Here is an 18,912-nt window from a genome sequence, read left to right as displayed (position 1 = left end):
AGAAGCAGGTTCCTGGCTGAGCAGGGAGCCCGCTGCAGGGCTTAATCCCAGGATCCTGGGATCCTGACCTGAGCTGAAGGAAGACACTTAATCACTGAGCCACCCAGGTGCTCCTAGAAATAAAATGTTATTTAACACACTTTTTTTTTAATTTTTATTTTTTTATTTTTATTTTTTTTGCGAGAGAGAGAATGAGAGAGAGCACGAGAGGGAGGAGGGTCAGAGGGAGAAGCAGACTCCCTGCTAAGCAGGGAGCCCGATGTGGGACTCGATCCCGGGACTCCAGGATCATGACCTGAGCTGAAGGCAGTCGCTTAACCAACTGAGCCACCCAGGCGCCCCACACTTTTCTTTGCAAAAGGTGTAGATCCATGTGTTTGGGTAAATCAGAGGGACTTAGAGTGTCTCTATAACTACACTCAAAACGCACACGAGTTCTCCAAGTTAATCTGCTCTTCTCTACATTTTTTTTAAAGATTTTATTTATTTATTTAAGAGAGACACAGCGAGAGAGGGAACACAAGCAGGGGGAGTGGGAGAGGGAGAAGCAGGCTTCCCGTGGAGCAGGGAGCCCGATGCGGGGCTCGATCCCAGGACCCCAGGATCAGGACCTGAGCCGAAGGCAGACGCCTAATGACGGAGCCCCCCAGGCACCCCTCTTCTCTACATTTCTTGAGTGCAGACAGGCGCTACGGGTTTCTTTTGTTTTCTCCATAGACCCCTGAACTCACATCTAGGTATTTAGTGCTGTTACTTTATTTATTCCTTTGAAAAGCTTGCCTGGAAGGCCCAGAATCTAAACTTTTTCCAGTGGCTACACTGCATGCCGACAGTAAATTGCTTATTAATCATTAACTCACCTCCCTGGCATGCATTTATGTGTTGAGATATTTGCTCTCTGTGTAAAAGGAAGACAATTCTGTTGCTGTAACAAGATGTAGGCTTTTCCACACGTCAGCCTGGGCAGGCCCCTCTCCCTCATTCTGAGATCTGCTGCAGCACTCAGAGACAGCCTCTTGAGCAAGGGGACAAGGGGGAGGCCAGCAAGGCCCAGGGCCCCACATTTAAGGGGGCACTGGCTCTCAGGCTCCCATGCTGCACTCGCAGCCTCACGAGAGTGCGTGCCTCCTTAAATGGTGGTTCTGGAAGCCTCCAGGCCTCACTCTGCTTCTCAGTCCAGGGCTGTAGAGTCCTGACTCTGTGACTGACCAGGAAGTGGCCAGTCCAGTGACATTTAATGTTCCAGAGTCTCTGGGTCTTCAGCTATGAAGTGGGGTTCTTGGTGAGGATTGGGGGAGCTCACACTGGCATTTGCCCTGTGCACAGCATACTGCAAATGCCTTTTACCATTTCTGCCCAGGGCCAAGCCCCAGGCCAAGCACCTTCTGTAGTTTATCTAGTTTCTTCCTTACAGATACACATTAGAAGCTCCTGTTGCAATTCTGATTCTACAGATGAAGAAACCAGGCTATGAGAGTAGCAGATGGGCCTCTCTGACCCCAGCACTTTCCTCATTACCAAACACCGGAGGCTTTCCTGTAAATAGCAACATGGCACTTCCTGTCTGGTGGTGTTTAATCCTCACTGGGCATCCATGTCACCTGAGGAGTCTTTAAAAGCACAGATGCTTCCAGAAATTCTGGATTAATTGGTCTAGGGATAGGCCCAGGCCCTGAAAATGCTTTTTAAGGAGCTCAGCTGATTCTAATGTGCAGCCAGATTCAGAACCACTGTTCTAGAGAAATAAAAGATTTAGATTAGCTCTAAAGAGAACTCAAAGGGGGCATTTTAAAAAAAGATTTTATTTTAAAATAATCTCTACAGCCAAACGTGGGGCTTGAACTCATAACCCCGAGATCAAGAGGCCCGTGCTCTACTGACTGAGCAGCCAGGAGCCCCTTAAAGAGGGTATTTCTGAATTTCAGCCACTTAAAGATGTGTGCGTGTCTACACATACACATCACACCCCAAGTCAGGAGTGTAGCTTTGCAGTTAGTAAAACAATGTGTTTTTTCCCCTCAATCCCAGCTCTACTCCTCAAAGGCTATGAATTGGGGAAAATCTCTTTACCTCTCTAAATCGACCAGAATACTATAAGAATCCCCTTAAGCACTGATTGAAGGACCTGCCCTGTAGCTTAATAAAAAGGTCGGATGGGATGAGGGCGGGGAGGTTAGATCTGGGTAGGGCTGAGAATTTGCATTTCTAGCAAGTTCCCAGGTGCTGCTCTTGGTCCAGGGAACACGCTTTGAGAACCACTGCTGTGAGCTGAACAACCCTGATGAGGTTCACCAAGTCCCATTTCAGATCAATCCTCAGAGCCTGCAAGGTGCCTCTCATCGTATCCTCACAGCAATGGGGTCCCCTTATTACCAGTATTTTATGAAGGCAATAGGCTCCCAAGAGTGAAGGGACACGTCCAGGGTCAGGCAGCCAGAGAGCTGCGGAAGTCTGGGTCTGAACAGAACTAAAAGCAGGAGAACACCTGCGCGATCTACTCCTTTGCAGACACCACAGCAAGTCTGCGACCCCCTGCCTGAGGTCACGTCCAAATCTGCGCGGCACAGCCAGGGCTGCGGCAGGCAGAAGCCTTCCCGCCTCCCCCGCGGGGAACACCAGCGCCTTGCAGAGCGGCCTGCGAGCAACTCCGTGGAGGCCTGGCGCCCCCTGGTGGCTGTTCGGGGAGCAGCGCCACGCTGCCCTGGCGGGGCGTTCTGCTCTCTCCTGCGTGAGTCATCGGCATTCTTCGGCCTCCTTAGGAACATGGAAAATATTATTCAGTCCATTCCATCCTCCGAAAGACCTCTGGGTGTTGAAAGGGGGTGGGGCCTTCAGAGCTGAGGAATGGAAAGGAAGGGCGGTGGACTGGGCCCTGGGGAGCTCAGGGGGCTGGGGTAAAAGGGTAAAAATGGGGAAAGCGCAGCTGAGAACAATCCGGACTTTCACCTTTTGACCTTCCCAAGACTCCTGCTGAGGAATTTCCAGGACTGAGCCTCCTGGAGCGGCTGCAGAAGGCCAGCTTGTTCTCCCAGTGCCGGCGCCCGCTGCCTGAGCTCGTCCATTTCTGCTTTCATGTATTCATTCAGTGGGTGTTTTTGAGAGCCTACTATGTGCCGGCGCTTTTCTAGGTTCTGGGGATACAGAAAGAAACAGAATAGACAGGATCCCTGCCTCCATGGATGCCCTCCCACCAGAGAATGACGGAAGGAAGGAAGGGAGGAAGGAAGGAAGAAAACTGGAGGAAAATGAAGAAGGGGGATGGGGACCTCACAGAAAAGATGACATTTAAGAAAAAACGTGAGGGAAGAGAGGGAGAGAGGCAGGTATCTGGGGGAAGAATGTTCTAGGAAGTGAGAATGGTAGGAGCAAAGGTCCTGGGGCAGTGGCCAGTATGTATGTTTGAGGACTTGGACTAGGTTCTTCTTCTTCCCTTTTTTTTTTAAGATTTTATTTATTTATTTGACAGAGAGAGAGCACAAGCAGGGGGAGCGGCGGGCAGAGGGAGAATCAGGCTCCCTGCTGAGCCGGGAGCCGGACGCTGAACTCGATCCCAGGACCTGGGGATCACCACCTGAGCCGAAGGCAGACGCTCAACTGACTGAGCCACCCAGGCGCCCTTGGACTAGGTTCTTGATAATAAAGTGGGATATATTTTTTACTATCCAGGATCCACTTGCTCTGTTATTAATTACACTAAACTGACTCACTTTCAAAAACACTTATTTCAGCCTCATCAGGGTGGGTTGAGGAGAGCATAGGAGGTGGCAAAGAGTGAGATAGTAACTATAAACAAGGCTTTGGGAGAGTTTATTTTAAAAAAGAGTAGAGGGGGATGCCCAGGTGGCTCAGTCGGTAGAGCATGCAACTCTTGATCTCAAGGTCCTGAGTTCAAGTCCCATATTGGGGGCAGAGTTTACTTACAAACCTAAAAACAGGGAGGGGTCCAAGTGGATAAGAAATACTAAGACTCGTGTGCATGTTGACCTTGGATGACCCTGGGATTTGGGTCCTGGAACTGCCCGCTTTCTAGAGGACCTTGTTCAGTGCTAAGATTTTATTTTTATTTTTTAATTTCTTAAAAGATTTATTTATTTGAGAGAGAGAGTGAGAGCATGAGCAAGAGGGCCAGAGGGAGAGGGAGAGTCTCAAGCAGATTCCACACTGAGTGTGGAGCCCCATGCGGAACTTGATCTCTTGATATCACCCTGATACCAAGACCTGAGCCGAAGCCTGCCTGGGTGGCACAGTGGGTTAAGCGGCTGACTCTTGGTTTCAGTTCAGATCATGATCTTGGGGTCATAGGATTGAGCCCCATATCTGGCTCTGCACTCAGTGGGGAGTCTGTTTGAGACTCTCCCTCTCCCTCTGCTCTTGTGCTCTCTGTCTCTCAAAAAAATAAAATCTTTTTTCTATTCATTTGAGAGACAGCACAAGCAGGGGGAGAGGTAGAGGGAGAGGGAGAAGCAGACTCCCCACTGAGCTGGGAGCCCGACATGGGGTTCGATCCCAGGACCTGGAGATCATGACCTGAGCCGAAGGAAGACACTCAACCATCTGAGCCACCCAGGCGCCCCAAATAAGTAAAATCTTAAAAAAAAAAAAAAAGACCTGAGCTGAAACCAAGAGCTGGACACTTGACCTGACTACACCACCCAGGCGCCCCCAGTGCCAAGATTTTAAATACCATCTTGATGCTGATGACTTCTCCCTTTATATCTCCTCTCCCCTGAGCATGTCCAAATTTACAGCTATTTACAGGCATCTCTAACTATTATCAATTGTACAAAACAGAATCATTGATTGCCTCTTGCCCCACCAAAATCTGCTCCCTTCCATAAGGCTTTGATAAGCACAAAAGTAGGGAGTGGCTCTTATTTTCTTTTTCCTCTCATTTCCCAACCAGGAGTAGCATCCCTGTGGGCTTTGGCTTCCATCCCCTTCTCTACTACACACCATCTCTTGGTCTCCCTGCCTCCACCCTTGCTCCCACTGTGATCAGTTTTCTACACAGCAATTAGGTGGATCTGAAAAATCCAGTCATGCCAGACCCTTACTTAAAATTCTTCATCAGGGGGCTCCTGGGTGGCTCAGTCGTTAAGCGTCTGCCTTCAGCTCAGGTCATGATCCCAGGGTCCTGGGATGGAGCCCTGCATCGGGCTGCCTGCTCAGTGGGAAGCCTGCTTCTCCCTCTCCCACTCCCCCTGTTTGTGTTCCCTCTCTCGCTGTCTCTCTCTGTCAAATAAATAAATAAAATCTTAAAAAAAAAAATTCTTCATCAGTTTCCCATAACAATCAGAATAAAACCCCAACTCTTTTTCCAGGGCTTTCAAGATCCTCCATGATCTTCCTCTGGCCTCTGATTGCATCTCATACATTCTCTGCCTACTTCGTTATACTCCAACCAGTCTATTCGCACTCCCTTTCCTGTGTTTCTCAAATAGATTCCCTTCCAAAGGCATTTTGCTTGAGAGACTTTCTCCAGCATCTTCACGAGGTCAGCTCCTTCTGATCCTCCATGCTCAGCTTAAAATGTCACCTCCTTGAGAGGCCTGCCCATTCTGAAATGGCCTCCCAGCTGGACACTTTCTTGCAAACATGGCTTCCCTGCTCACCCTGCCCCCCACACCATGATCTATCTCCACTCCTCTAGTCCTCATTAGTCCCTGCCACCTGGATTCCCAGCTTAACCCCAGCCCTGGCCTTCCGGAAACTGGTTCTTCAGCCCTTCCTTGAGTCAGTCAGCTCCTCCATAGCCTACCGATAAATTCCTTATTTGCCAAATTTAGCCAAAGGTGTTTTTCGTCCCTTGCAATGAAAGAACCCTAAGGGTGGGGTGCCTGGCTGGTTCAGTTGGTAGAGAGAGGGACTTTTGATCTTGGGGTTGTGAGTTCCAGCCCCATGTTGGGTGTAGGGGTAACTTAAAAATGTCTCGCTGTGTCTCTCTCTGTCAAATAAATAAATAAAATCTTAAAAAAAAAATCGAAAGTAAGGAGGGAAGGAAGGAAGGAACCCTAAGGGTTATAGCCTCCATTATCAGGGTACCAAGAGAAATCACCAAACTATATTTGAGTAATGCCTTAGGTCAATAAAGAAACAATAATGATAATTGGGGAGAGAACAGCAATAACATTAAATTAATAACACTTATTGAGGACTGTATTAGTATGTAGGTTCTTTTTTTTAAAGATTTATTTATTTATTTATTTGAAAGAGAGAGAATGAGAGAGAGCACATGAGACGGGGGAGGGTCAGAGGGAGAAGCAGACTCCCCGCTGAGCAGGGAGCCCGATGCGGGACTCGATCTCGGGACTCCAGGATCATGACCTGAGCCGAAGGCAGTCGCTTAACCAACTGAGCCACCCAGGCGCCCCAGTATGTAGGTTCTATAGCTCGCTGTACAAAGACCAAAAGGGAATAGTTTCATTTCTCACTTAATAGTCCATCTATATAAGGGGCCAAGGGTAGCCCTACCTTGTTGCTCAGTATCCTCAACATGTGGCTTCCACCTTAAGGACCAAGACAGCTGCATGGGCTCCTGGGCTCTCAGGTGGGACTAGAGAGGCGGGGCGCTGTCCCTCCCTTTCAAGGTCCTGATCCGGGAAGGTGCCTGCATTCTCTGCACTCCCATCCCATTGGCCAGAACCTCGTCACGTGGCCACGGTTGGCTGCAAGGAAAGCCAGCAAACCTCATCTTTAATTGGGCAGCCCTGGCTTCCTTCTAGTCACATCTGGCAAAGATAACTATCCTGATTACTAGCAATGTAAGCATACATTTTACATTTACACAAATAGTCTCGTGTCAGAGGGTTCGTTGGGTTTATTTTTTCACTCAATTTTCAAGATCCATGCATGTCTATATGAACAACTAGTCATGCTTTCTAGCGGCTTCCCGGTACTGTGTGCCTCCGGCATAGTTAACTAATGCGCCCCCCTTGCGATGGACGCCCATCGCCGTCTCCACCTCCACCTGCAGCCTCCACACGTGTCACTGCCCTGGGCGTCCATGTGCACATCTGTGCACTGAATGAGCAGTTCTTTAAAAAAAAAAAAAATTTTTTTTTTTATTCATTTGACAGAGAACAAGCAGGGGGGTCTGCAGGGGGAGCTGCAGGGGGAGAGTGAGAAGAGGCTCCCCATGAGCAGGGAGTCCAATGCGGGCCTCGATCCCAGAACCCCGGGATCATGACCTGACCGAAGGCAGCTGCTTAACCAACTGAGCCACCGAGGCGCCCCTGATTGAGCGGTTCTGCGGACTCCATCCCCAGGAGAGGAGGTGCTCAGTCACAGGGGAAGTGAGTGACAAGTACGGCCAGACTGCTCTCCGGCAGAGCTGCTCCCAGTCTTTACTCCCACCAGCTGTAATGGGGGCTTCTATAGTCCCCCAAAGGTATTTTGTTCATCTTTGTTACACCTATAAATGGACATCTGTTGTTTTTGCAAGGCCAGATCCATTCTTCCTTTTTCCAGTCACTGGACGCTAGGTTTCTTTTGGGGAACCATGGCCAATCTCAATGCACGTGACTCAGATGAGCGTGACCTTGCTCTCTCACTTCCTGGTTTGACCATGTGACCGAGCACTGGCCAAATCACCTTCCAGCTCCCAACCAATCAAGTGAAGGCCCAGGACTGAAGAGGCTAGGCCAAATTAGAGCCAACTCAGCTGAAAGATGACTAAACCATGATGTTGTTGCTTGTGTCCCTGGAACCAGCCATGCCTGAAGTGGATATGCACTGAAGCTTATAGTGACATAAGCCAATAAATTCATTTTCTGTTTTTTTAAATTAATTTATTTATTAATTTTAATTTTTTTTAAAGTAGGCTCCGCACCCAGTGTGGGGCTTGAACTTAGGACTCTGAGCTCAAGAGCTGCATGTTCTACCAACTGAGCCAGCCAGGAGCCCCTCATTCTCTTTTGAGACTGATTTGAGTTGGGCTTAGGAAAGCCACAACCAAAAGAATTCACACGTAATAACAGCCTTTGCCCCATCCATCCTGCCACCAAGCATGGTAAGTCACAGAACAAATGTTTGTTGAATGAATGAGTGAGTGCACGTGTGGGAATAAATTAGACATGAGAAGTGGCCACCCAGTGATAAATACTCCTACGAGTTCTCCAGGAGTTCAGATGAAATAGTACTGGGAAGGCTCATAAATAAGAAAATGGGCTTTAAAAATTCCTTTTGCTAAATTCAAATCCTAAGGCTAAGATATATGTAAGCTCCTTCGTTGTAGTTTTTGTTCGTTTTGCTTTGACAATCAGGTAACCCTCATTGAACTAGGAAGGTAACTTAAAACCCCACCATATTCCCCTTAGAGGGTTAGAAATGAGACAAGCAGGTATAAGACTTTCTCTTCTGCAGCTTTCTAGGGATGTTTTCCTTTGTGTTTATTTTTATGAAAAGTGTGGTACTGAGAAATCCTATGGATGAGCACATTAGTGCCGTCCATTTTTTTTTAGTTTATTTATTTTTTTATTTAAGTAATCTCTACACCCAATGTGGGGCTCGAACTCACGATCCTGAGATCAAGAGTCCCATGCTCATATGACTGAGTCAGCTTGGCACCCCAGTGCCATCCGTTTGACAATGATTTGCCCTAAAAGTAAAATTTGATTTTTTTTTTTGGCCTTTGGGTTTTTTGTAAAGATTTTATTTTATTTTTATTTTTTTTAAAGACTTTATTTCTTTGAGAGAGAGAGACAGCATGAGGAGGTGACGGGCACAGGGAGAAGCAGACTCCCTGCTGAGCAGGGCGACCAATGCAGGGCTCGATCCTGGGACTCTGGGATCATGACCTGAGCTGAAGGCAGATCCTTAATCGACTGAGCCACCCAGGAGCCCCTAAGATTTGATTTGATTTATTTTGAAGATTTAATTTATTTATTTGCCAGAGAGAGAGACAGAGAGAGAGCACAGGTGGCGGGGAGCAGGAGGAGAGGGAGAAGTTTACTCCCCGCTGAGCAGGGAGCCCGATGCGGGGCTCAATTCCAGGACCCTGGGATCATGACCTGAGCCGAAGGCAGATGCTTAACTGACTGAGCCACCCAGGTGCCCCTGATTTTATTGTTAAGTAATCTCTACACCCAACGTGGGGCTTGAACTTACAACCCCCAAATCAAGAGTCGCATGTTCTACTGACTGAGCCAGCCAGGTGCCCCATGCCTTTGGATTTTTTTATTCATAAGAAAGTAATATGTGTAGGGCGCCTGGGTGGCTCAGTTGGTTGAGCGACTGCCTTCGGCTCAGGTCATGATCCTGGAGTCCCTGGATCGAGTCCCGCATCGGGTTCCCTGCTCAGCAGGGAGTCTGCTTTGCCCTCTGACCCTATCCCCTCTCATGTGTTCTCTCTCTCTCAAATAAATAAATAAAATCTTTAAAAAAAAAAAAAAAGAAAAGAAAGTAATATGTGTATCTGATTTTCTAATACTTTTTAAAGTAAGCTCTATGCCAACATGGGGCTTGAACTCAGGAGTCACATGCTCTACCAACTGAGCCACTCAGGTGTCCCTGTATTTGGTTTTTTTTTTTTAAGATTTTTATTATTTATTTGACAGAGAGAGACACAGCGAGAGAGGGAACACAAGCAGGGGGAGTGGGAGAGCGAGAAGCCGGCTTCCCGCCGAGCAGGGAGCCTGATGCGGGGCTCGATCCCAGGACGCCGGGATTATGACCTGAGCCGAAGGCAGCCGCTTAACGACTGAGCCACCCAGGCACCCCTGTATTTGATTTTTTTTTTTAAAAGATTTTATTTACTTATTTGAGAGAGAGCACACAGAGAAAGAAAGGGAGAAGCAGGCTCCCCGCTGAGCAGGGAGCCCAATGCAGGGCTTGATCCCAGGACCCTGAGACCATGACCCAAGCCTAAGGCAAATGCTTAGCCGACTGAGCCACCCAAGTGGCCCCGCTGTATTTAATTTTTTACCAGAGGTCTAGCAGACCAGAGAGGCAGTGTCCCTTTCCCCTCCAACCCGTGCCCCTGTCACCTTCTCTAGGGACAGCCACATAACTAGTTTCTCTTGTCACTTCCTAGAGAGTCCCTAGCATATATAAGCTCTATCAGCCACGGCTCTTTTTTTTTTTTTTTTAAAGATTTTATTTATTTGACAGAGAGAGAGAGATAGCGAGAGCAGGAATACAAGCAGGGGGAGTGGGAGAGGGAGAAGCAGGCTTCCCACTGAGCAAGGGAGCCCGATGTGGGACTCGATCCCAGGACCCCGGGATCATGACCCGAGCCGAAGGCAGACGCTTAACGACTGAGCCACCCAGGCGCCCCCAGCCACGGCTCTTGATGGCACGCAACAGAGACCCATGCTGGCTAACCTCAACTGCAGAGGGGTTTATGGGAAGGATATGCGGGGAAGGGCAGGTGCTTATAGAATCAGTAGGAAGGATAAAGACCATCAGGAAATGAGGGAGGCTAAGCGTGGAAATTCTGCCCAGGTGAATGTTGCTGCCACTCCATCTGTAGCTGCCCCTGCCTGAGTATGCCCAGTTATCATGCGCAGGGTAGATCCAAATTCTCTGTACATTTCTCTTGGCATCACTGGCTGGAGAACTGAAACTCCTGGACAGAACCATCTGATCGCCCAGGTCATGTGCCTATGCGGCCAAGTGGTGGAGAGAGGTTCTCTTTATTTGTAATTTTGAGAAATCTTGCTAAATTTCTTTCCAAAAGATTGTTTCAGTCTACACTTCTAACAACAGTCCGGAAGAATTTATGTTGCCCCAGAGGTGCCAAAAGAGCATGAAGAATAAGATTTTGAACCAATCGTGGAAGCATCTGTGCGTGCTCAGCAGCACTTGAGAAGAGATTAAAAGCACCTGACTGTTTGCAGTGGGCTGTCTGAGTCCCTACAGAATTCAGGGATCCCTTTATAGTCCTGGACAAGAAGAGAAAAAAGCCACCTGGGTAATACAGGTGTAATTGGCCCCCCACGGCACTTAGGTGGTCCCTTTGAAGATCAGCCTCTGTGATGTGGGGGAGAGGGGGGTGTCTGATTTGTTTTTATCTCTATTTTTAAGTCCTGAATTTCCAATTCATTAAAAAAGAAATCCTGGGGGCACCAACTCTCAAGGAGCCCATTAAGATTTGGCTTTGGGGAATTGGCTTTTGAATTGCCAAGCAAAATGAAATCACAAATATAATTATGTCATTGTACCGTTGTGTCTAAGTAGCATAAGAAATGAATCACTTAGTGGCGCCTGGGTGGCTCAGATGGTTAAGCGTCTGCCTTCGGCTCAGGTCATGATCCCAGGGTCCTGGGATCGAGTCCCGCATCGGGCTCCCTGCTCCTTGGGAGCCTGCTTCTCTCTCTCTCTCTCTCTCTGTCTCTCATGAATAAATAAATAAAATATTTAAAAAAAAAAAAAAAAAAGAAATGAATCACTTAGTTCGGGGCGGGGGCGGGGGCGGGGCGGGGGGGTGCGGCTATCAACAGCAGATAACCTGATGAAGAGTGGCTTACATTTTCTTCCAAAACAAGGAATCTGGAAGTAGGTAGCTGCTGTCGCTGGGTGAATGGTACCAGAGCCAGGTACTCTTGATCATCTTGGCCTTGCCCTCATGGTGCAGCAATCTGGCTGCAGCCGCACCAGGCATCGCGTCAGCGTTCAAGGCAGGAAGAGGTAGGGGAAGGGCTGGAGCCAGTTGCATCTGTCCCTTCTATCAGGAAAATGAACATATTCCTGGAAATCCAACAGCATAGTTGGCAACCACAGCAGCAGAAGCACTTTCCAGCTTCCAAAATAGGAGGAAGAAGAGAGTCAAAGGTTGAGAGCAGTTGCGGGCTCAGCCCATTGGCTAGATCTGCCACAAGAAAAGTCAGAAAATCCACAGTGTTTGGAATATTGAAATCTCTTGTCCTTCCTTTAGTTCTTGCACCTAAATGATGGACACTGAAATAATTTTTCATGTCTATATACATCCACAGGAGACTTAATAGTAATTCACTATGTGAGTTATTAAGGGCTATTAAAATGCAGTATTCGTGAACTAAAATTAGCCAACTTATCCACACTGGTGTTCTGCCAAGACCATCTGGCTGCCACTCAATGTTTGATGGCCTTACCTTTGCATAAATAGCTGAGATTCCTACAATTTAAGGAAAAGACACTTTGTTAGTGGTGTTATCTTGAATTAGTTATGGTTCTCAATAGCTGCTTCTATTTCCTGTGTCCTAAAAGTATTATACCCTATTGTGGGTTGAACTGTGCCTTCCAAAAAGATAGGTTCAAGTCTTAATCCTCCTCCTTGTAAATGTGACCTTATTTGGAAATAGGGTAATTAAATTAAATGTAATTAAATTAAAGTGAGGTCATACTGGATTAGGGTGGGTCTTAATCCAATGACTAAAATCTTTATACAGAGAGAAAACAGACCTTCGTGCACTGTTTATGAGAATGTAAAATGGTGCAGCCGCTGTGGAAAACAGTTTGGCACTTCCTCAAAAGGTTAAACATAAAATTACCTCATGACCAATTCCACTCCTAGGGATATACCCGAAAGAAGTGAAGGTTGGTATTCAGAGAGATACTTGAACAGACAAATGTTCATGGCACCACTATTCACAAAAGCCAAAAAAGGGAAGAAACAACCCAAATGTCTATCAACTGAACAGCAGCTGTTCTATGCGGATGTTGGAAGGTTACTCAGTCCCAGGAAGGAATGGAGTACTGATACATGCTATGGTGTGCAGGAACCCTGAACACACTCGGAGGGAAAGAAGTCCCATGCCTCCTGTAAGGGTGCCATTCACATGAAGTGCCCTGAATAGGCAAATCCACAGAGACAGAAAGCAGATTAATGATGGCGTGGGGGGGAGGGGGAGGGGCGCGGAAGGAGAGGGGCATACGGGGGGACACTAACAGGTGTGGGGCTTCCTTTTAGGGAGATGGAAATATTTTAGACGTCCGTGATTCACTAGGTGATGGTGGTATAACACTGTGATTGTGCCAAATACCACCGATGGTTACTTTTACATCATGGGAAATTCACCTTAATTTTGAAGGAGGTGAGGGAGAGGGAGGAAGGAAAGGAAAAAGAAGACCCATAAGAGTTATTGCCGGTGGCCAGATGAGAAAATCCTTATACGTTTGTATCTTGTTACAGCCCTTAGGTAGTTATCTTTTAACATTTTTTTTTAAAGCTTTATTTATTTATGTAAATAATCTTTACACCCAACGTGGGGCTCAAACTCACAACCCCTGGGATCAAGAGTTGCATGCTCCACTGACTGAGCCAGCTAGGTACCCCAGTATCTTTTAACATTTTAACATTTCTTTTTTCTTTAAAGATTTTATCTATTTATGTGACAGAGAGAGAGAGCACAATCAGGGGGAGCGGCAGGTACAGGGAGAGGGAGAAGCAGGCTCCCCAGTAAGCAGGGAGCTGGGTGTGGGGCTCGATCCCAGGACCCTGAGATCATGACCTGAGCCAAAGGCAGACGCTTAACCAACTGAGCCACCCAGGAGCCCCAACATTTTAACATTTCCGTGGAATAGATTCCATTCTTAGGAACCAACGTAAGGATATACATGAAAGAAGATTTAGGCAGTATTGTTCACAGTGGCAAAAATGGCAAACAAAGGGGGTGCCTGGCTGGCTCAGTCAGTGGAGCGTGCAACTCTTGATCTCAGGGTCATGAGTTCAAGCCCCACGTTGGGTGTAGAGCTTACTTAAAAAAAATTAAAAACGGCAAACAAAGTAAATATCCATCCATAGGGAATGGTTGAACACCGCATGGTGTAGCCACGCTACATGCTGGAACATCCCACAGTGCACCATCACTGAAATGCTCTCTGCCAGGTCACCTGGACGGATGCTCATGTGATACTGTTAAATGAGAAAAGCAGGGTGCAGAAAAATGAGGATAACATGATCTTATGTAAATGTGTGTGTGGATATATGCATGTTTGTATATCTATATGTACCCAAATATATCTGTGGACATGTCTTTGTATAAAATCACATGGAGAAAAAGATGGGAGTATATGAACTAGAGGTGAGGAAGGGAGATGAAAAGGAGAAAAGAAGAGGGAGAAGCCAGCCAGAAAAAGGAAGAGAAAAAACAGAACGATTTCACTTGAAAAGGAAAACCCCTCAATATGTATGATATGGTCCCTCTTATAATTGTATGTAAAGGGATGCCTGGGTGGCTCAGTTGGTTAAGTGACTGCCTTTGGCTCAGGTCATGATCCTGGAGTCCCAGGATCGAGTCCCACACTGAGCTCCCTGCTCAGTGGGGAGCCTGCTTCTCCCTCTGACCCTCCCCTCTCTCATGTGCGCTCTCTCTCTCTCATTCTCTCTCTCTCAAATAAATAAAATCTTAAAAAAATATTGTATGTAAAATTATGCACATGTACATAATATACATGTACAAAAACTTTAAATCATAAACTTACTTTCAGTTCATTATAATCAATTAAACAGAACCAAGTACAGAATTAGAATTACTATTGCATTGGCTTCCTCATTATCAATTAATCCTTGATGGCTTCTTCGTGCAGAAGGTAAAGCTGCATATTTGCATGAACAGTGTTTCTGGTGTATAATTTCCCACTTATCTGGCATTATAATATGTATGCATTATGATTCAAGTATGAATTATTCAGAATTTCCCCCCAAATATATCCAGAATCTTCCATATTAATGTATGTGACTAAATAATTAATATAAGTAGCTTACAGCATCCCTGCCCCCCCGGGAAAGAGCATTCAGTCTTTGCCTGCTGGGCAACTGAGGCCCTCAAAGGAGATTGCCTTTGCCCGTTGGTTTCCTCGGACTTTTATGATGTGGAGAATGAGCTAGGAGACAGAGGGGGAGCATGGAGCTGCAAACCGTATTTTCACCTGCTGAGCATCCTTTAAGTGGACTATCCCACCTTCACTGTCATTCCATTTGGTTCCTCTACAGCCACATCTGGGTTTAACTTCTGCTGTGAACATGTGCAGGGGTGGAGGGAGGTGTGGGGTGGGGGGGGGTGGGGGGTGCGGGTCGGGGCGGCAGTTAGTGAATCAGAGGACACTGTTCATCTGGCCACTGTGACTGGTTCAGGGCTGGACACATGACCCAAGCTGGACCCATCAGAGGATTCGCTTCTTTCCTTCCTTCCTTCCTCTCTCTTTCTCTTCCTTCTTTTTAAAGATTTTTTAATTTTTATTTGAGAGAGAGAGGCAGAGGGAGAAGGAAGGAAGAGAATCCCAAGCAGACTCCCCACTGAGCATGGAGCCTGATGCAGGACTCGATCTCATAACCCTGAGATCATGACCTGAGCCAAAGCCAAGAGTCGGTTGCTTAACCAACTGAGCCACCCAGGTGCCCCCAGATTTTGCTAAACTGTCAAGATGTGCAGCCAAAGTTGTAAATCAGTGAGCCAGGTCAGGTGCTCCTTGGACTTTATTGTGCCCAAGGGTCACCTGGGTCCTACTGCAGAGATTCCCATTGAATAGGTCTGGGCCCAAGGATTTATATTTCAAACAAACTCCTAGATAATGCTACTCCTGCTGGTCCTCGGACCTTTGAGAGCCTCTCATCTAACAGGCTGAGAGGAGGGAGGGGAAGAGCATAGGCTAGCTGATGAATGCAGGGCTTGGCAAGCCAGGCCCTGGAGCAGTTGAAAGGAGTTGGGGGGTGGGGAGGGAGAGGTAAGAAAGGACAAGGACCTCTAATTAGTATTGCTGTGAATTTCTTGTAATGTTCTTAAGAGATGTGCATGGGAAATGTAATTCCTTTTTTTTAAACAGTTTTATTTATTTATTTATTTATTTATTTATTTGAGACAGAGAGAATGAGAGAGCCAGAGAGCACATGAGAGGGGGGAGGGTCAGAGGGAGAAGCAGGCTCCCCGCCGAGCAGGGAGCCCGATGCGGGACTCGATCCCAGGACTCCAGGATCATGACCTGAGCCGAAGGCAGTTGCTTAACCAACTGAGCCACCCAGGCGCCCAAATGCAATTCCTTTTTAATATCTTTTGGCTGTTGAACTGTTTCTCTCTTTTTTTTAAAGTTTATTTATTTGTTTTTTAGTAATCTCTACACCCAACATGGGACTTGAACTCACCACCCCTAGATCAAGATTCACATGCTCCACTGACTGAGCCAGCCAGGCGCCCCTGTTGAACGTGACATCTCCAAGGCTGAATCTACATGGGTCTCTGAGTTTATGAAGGTTACAAGTGTCCCGCTACTCTCCATTGTTGTCACTGATTTTTTGGTCCAATTGAAAGTGAACACAGGTGAAGGGCCATGGAGAGATTTTGCCCCATAGAGTGGGTCACAGACTAGAGAGAATTAGCTTCTGTGGAAATGAGAGGTTGAGGGGTCTTGTGGAACCAGAGAAAATGGTTTACCTTAGAGACCATATTAATTGATCTAGCACCCCCAGCAAGTGTTGTTTTGTGTTGTCTGTGGTACATTAATGCTTCATCTGAGTTCTCTCCAGATTAAGGGCTGGATTCTGGGTTTTTTTGTTTGTTTCTTTGTTTCCTTTATTATTTCTTTCTTTAAACGTTTCCTCAACATTTACCATGTGTCAAGCCTTGTTTAAGGCTCTGAGGATACAAATACAAATCAAACCAAACCGAACATAGCAAAGACAGCTGCTTGACCACGAATATCTTCTTTTCTCCTTCTTTCTTTAATAAAAGAACTCATGAGTTTTGGCTGGCACAGGATTGTCCAGTTGATGACTACATTTCTGACCTTTTTCTTTTTTTTTTTTTTGGATCTAAGTGTTCATGTAACCAAGTTCTGAGATGTTTATGAGAGTTTATGTGAGATATGAGCAGAAATGATGCAAGCTCATTTCAGATCATGCCATTAAGTGAAACGGATATGTTCCCTCTTTGCCCTTTCTCCTGCCCTTTACCACTGGCTGGGATACAGATGTGATGGCAGAAGCTAGTGCAGCTACCTTGGACATGGAGATTGAAATTGTGTGTTGAGTTTGTCAATGCTACTACCTTAGAACCACCTAAGTCTGGATTGGTAAGTGCGAGAAAAATAAACTTGATTTTGTTTGAGCCAATAACTTAAGGTCTCTTTGTTATAGCAGCCGGGATATTGTACCCAAACTAATAAATCTCTGACCCCTACCTCTAGTGGAGGCAGTTAAAAAAAAAAAAAATGTGTGTGTGGGGGGGGGCAGAATTGCTCAAACAGAGATAATCCCTTAGTGTTGTGGGGTTATAATTAGGTCATGCCCAGCATAGGCTGGGATGCTGATTGATGGAAGGAGGTTATTGAAGAGGATCTCTGAAAAAGATCCCCACAGATGGAAATTGGAGTAGTGTTGGACACTTGATTTGAGTAGGATTCTTTGGCTATAAGTAACAACATCAAAATCCAACAAAGACTTTTTATTCATGGATAATTCAATGGAGTCATCCATTTATTCAACATTTACCTATTACCTACTATGTTCCTGGCTCTGTTCTAGGTGCTGGTGATAGGGCAGTGATTAAAATAGTTAAAAACCCCAAATTAAGGCAAAACTCTGCCTAATGGATCTTACAATCTAGTGGGGGAGAGATTTATTATCTCACAAAACAAGAAATCCAGAGATAGGTGGTCTTGTGCTGGTGGATACAGACAGAGGTTCAACACTATCTTCAAGAACGCATATTCTTTCCATCTCTTCATTCTGCTGTCCTCAGTGTGCAGACTTTGCCTCAGCCTTGTAACCTCATAGCTGCAAGATGGCTGCCACAGCTCTAGGCATCACATTGCGTGCACATTAACCTAGTAAAAGGACAGGGACTGTTTCCTCCTATCAGCTCTTCTTTTTTTCCCTAGAAGGAACACTTTTGCAGAAGTCCTCAGCAGATTTTAAGTTCCATTTTCTAGAATTGTACCATATTCCTGATAAAATCACTGGTAAAGGGTAGGAGACAACCATGACTGGCTTATGTTTGTGGTTTTCAAACTCTTAAATATTATAATGACCCCAAAGAGCTTTGGTTTTTGCGGTTATATTGACTGATGTTTGCTGTTTTAGAAGGTAAAACTGAAAAATTAAAATATATGTGTTCATTAATTCACTTAAAATTACCCTTTACATGTTAACTTAAATAATAATTTTTTTAGTGAAAAATGGCATTTCCCCCCAAACAATAATTAGTGGAAAAAGTGACATTGTTTTACATTTTTCTTTATCTCTTTAATGTCTGACGTAATAGAAGAAGCTGGATTCTACTTTCTCCTTCTGCATTTAATCCATTGTGATATGTTGTTTTGCTTGAAATATATAAAGAAATTCTGGCCTCACACAGATACGTTGTTGCAAAAAGGAGGGCCTCATGGACCTCCTGAAAGGGTCTCAGAGACTCTCAGGGGTTCTTGGACCACACTTTGAAAACCACTGGCATGGATCAATCAAAACTCACTCCTAGGCTATGAAGAGGCTTACCACCATCCCTGATTCCACTCAGCTCCACCTCCCCATAAACACATGGCTGCTTCCATTCCTGAACAAAACCAAAGTTCTCTTAGCAAACAGAAAGGAGGGGAGGGGTGCCTGGGTGGCTCAGTTGGTTAAGCGTCTACCTTCGGCTCAGGTCATGATCCCGGGGTCCTGAAATGGAGCCCTGCATAGGGCTCCCTGCTCCGCGGGGAGTCTGCTTCTCCCTCCTCCCCCCCCCCAGCTTGTGCTGTCTCTCTCTCTCTCTCTCTCTTCTCTCAAATGAATAAATAATATCTTTAAAAATTTTTTTATTTTTTAAAAAAATTATTCATTTATTTGTTTAAAGATGTTATTTATTTATTTGACAGAGAGAGACAGCGAGAGAGGGAACACAAGCAGGGGGAGGGGGAGAGGGAGAAGCAGGCCTCCCGCGGAGCAGGGAGCCCGATGTGGGATTTGATCCCAGGACTCTGGGATCACGACCTGAGCTGAAGGCAGACGCTTAACGACTGAGC

The 18,912-nt window shown here is 46.2% G+C and overlaps 1 long non-coding RNA gene across 1 annotated transcript in view; it reads left to right on the top strand.

Annotated features, from left to right (window-relative positions):
* Window positions 1-7,241: 7,241 nt before the first annotated feature.
* LOC145723682 (uncharacterized) overlaps window positions 7,242-18,912 on the top strand; it is a 19,224-nt gene continuing 7,553 nt past the window's right edge. The window contains exon 1 of the long non-coding RNA XR_014148938.1: window positions 7,242-8,008. This is a non-coding gene — a long non-coding RNA (uncharacterized LOC145723682). The remainder of the gene's footprint in view (window positions 8,009-18,912) is intronic.

The sequence above is a fragment of the Leptonychotes weddellii genome, chromosome 10, assembly GCF_054177405.1.
Source record: "Leptonychotes weddellii isolate Sample4059 chromosome 10, ASM5417740v2, whole genome shotgun sequence".
Lineage (NCBI taxonomy): Eukaryota > Metazoa > Chordata > Mammalia > Carnivora > Phocidae > Leptonychotes > Leptonychotes weddellii.
Note: the sequence above shows the minus strand (reverse complement) of the source record. Positions and strands in the feature narration are given on the sequence as shown.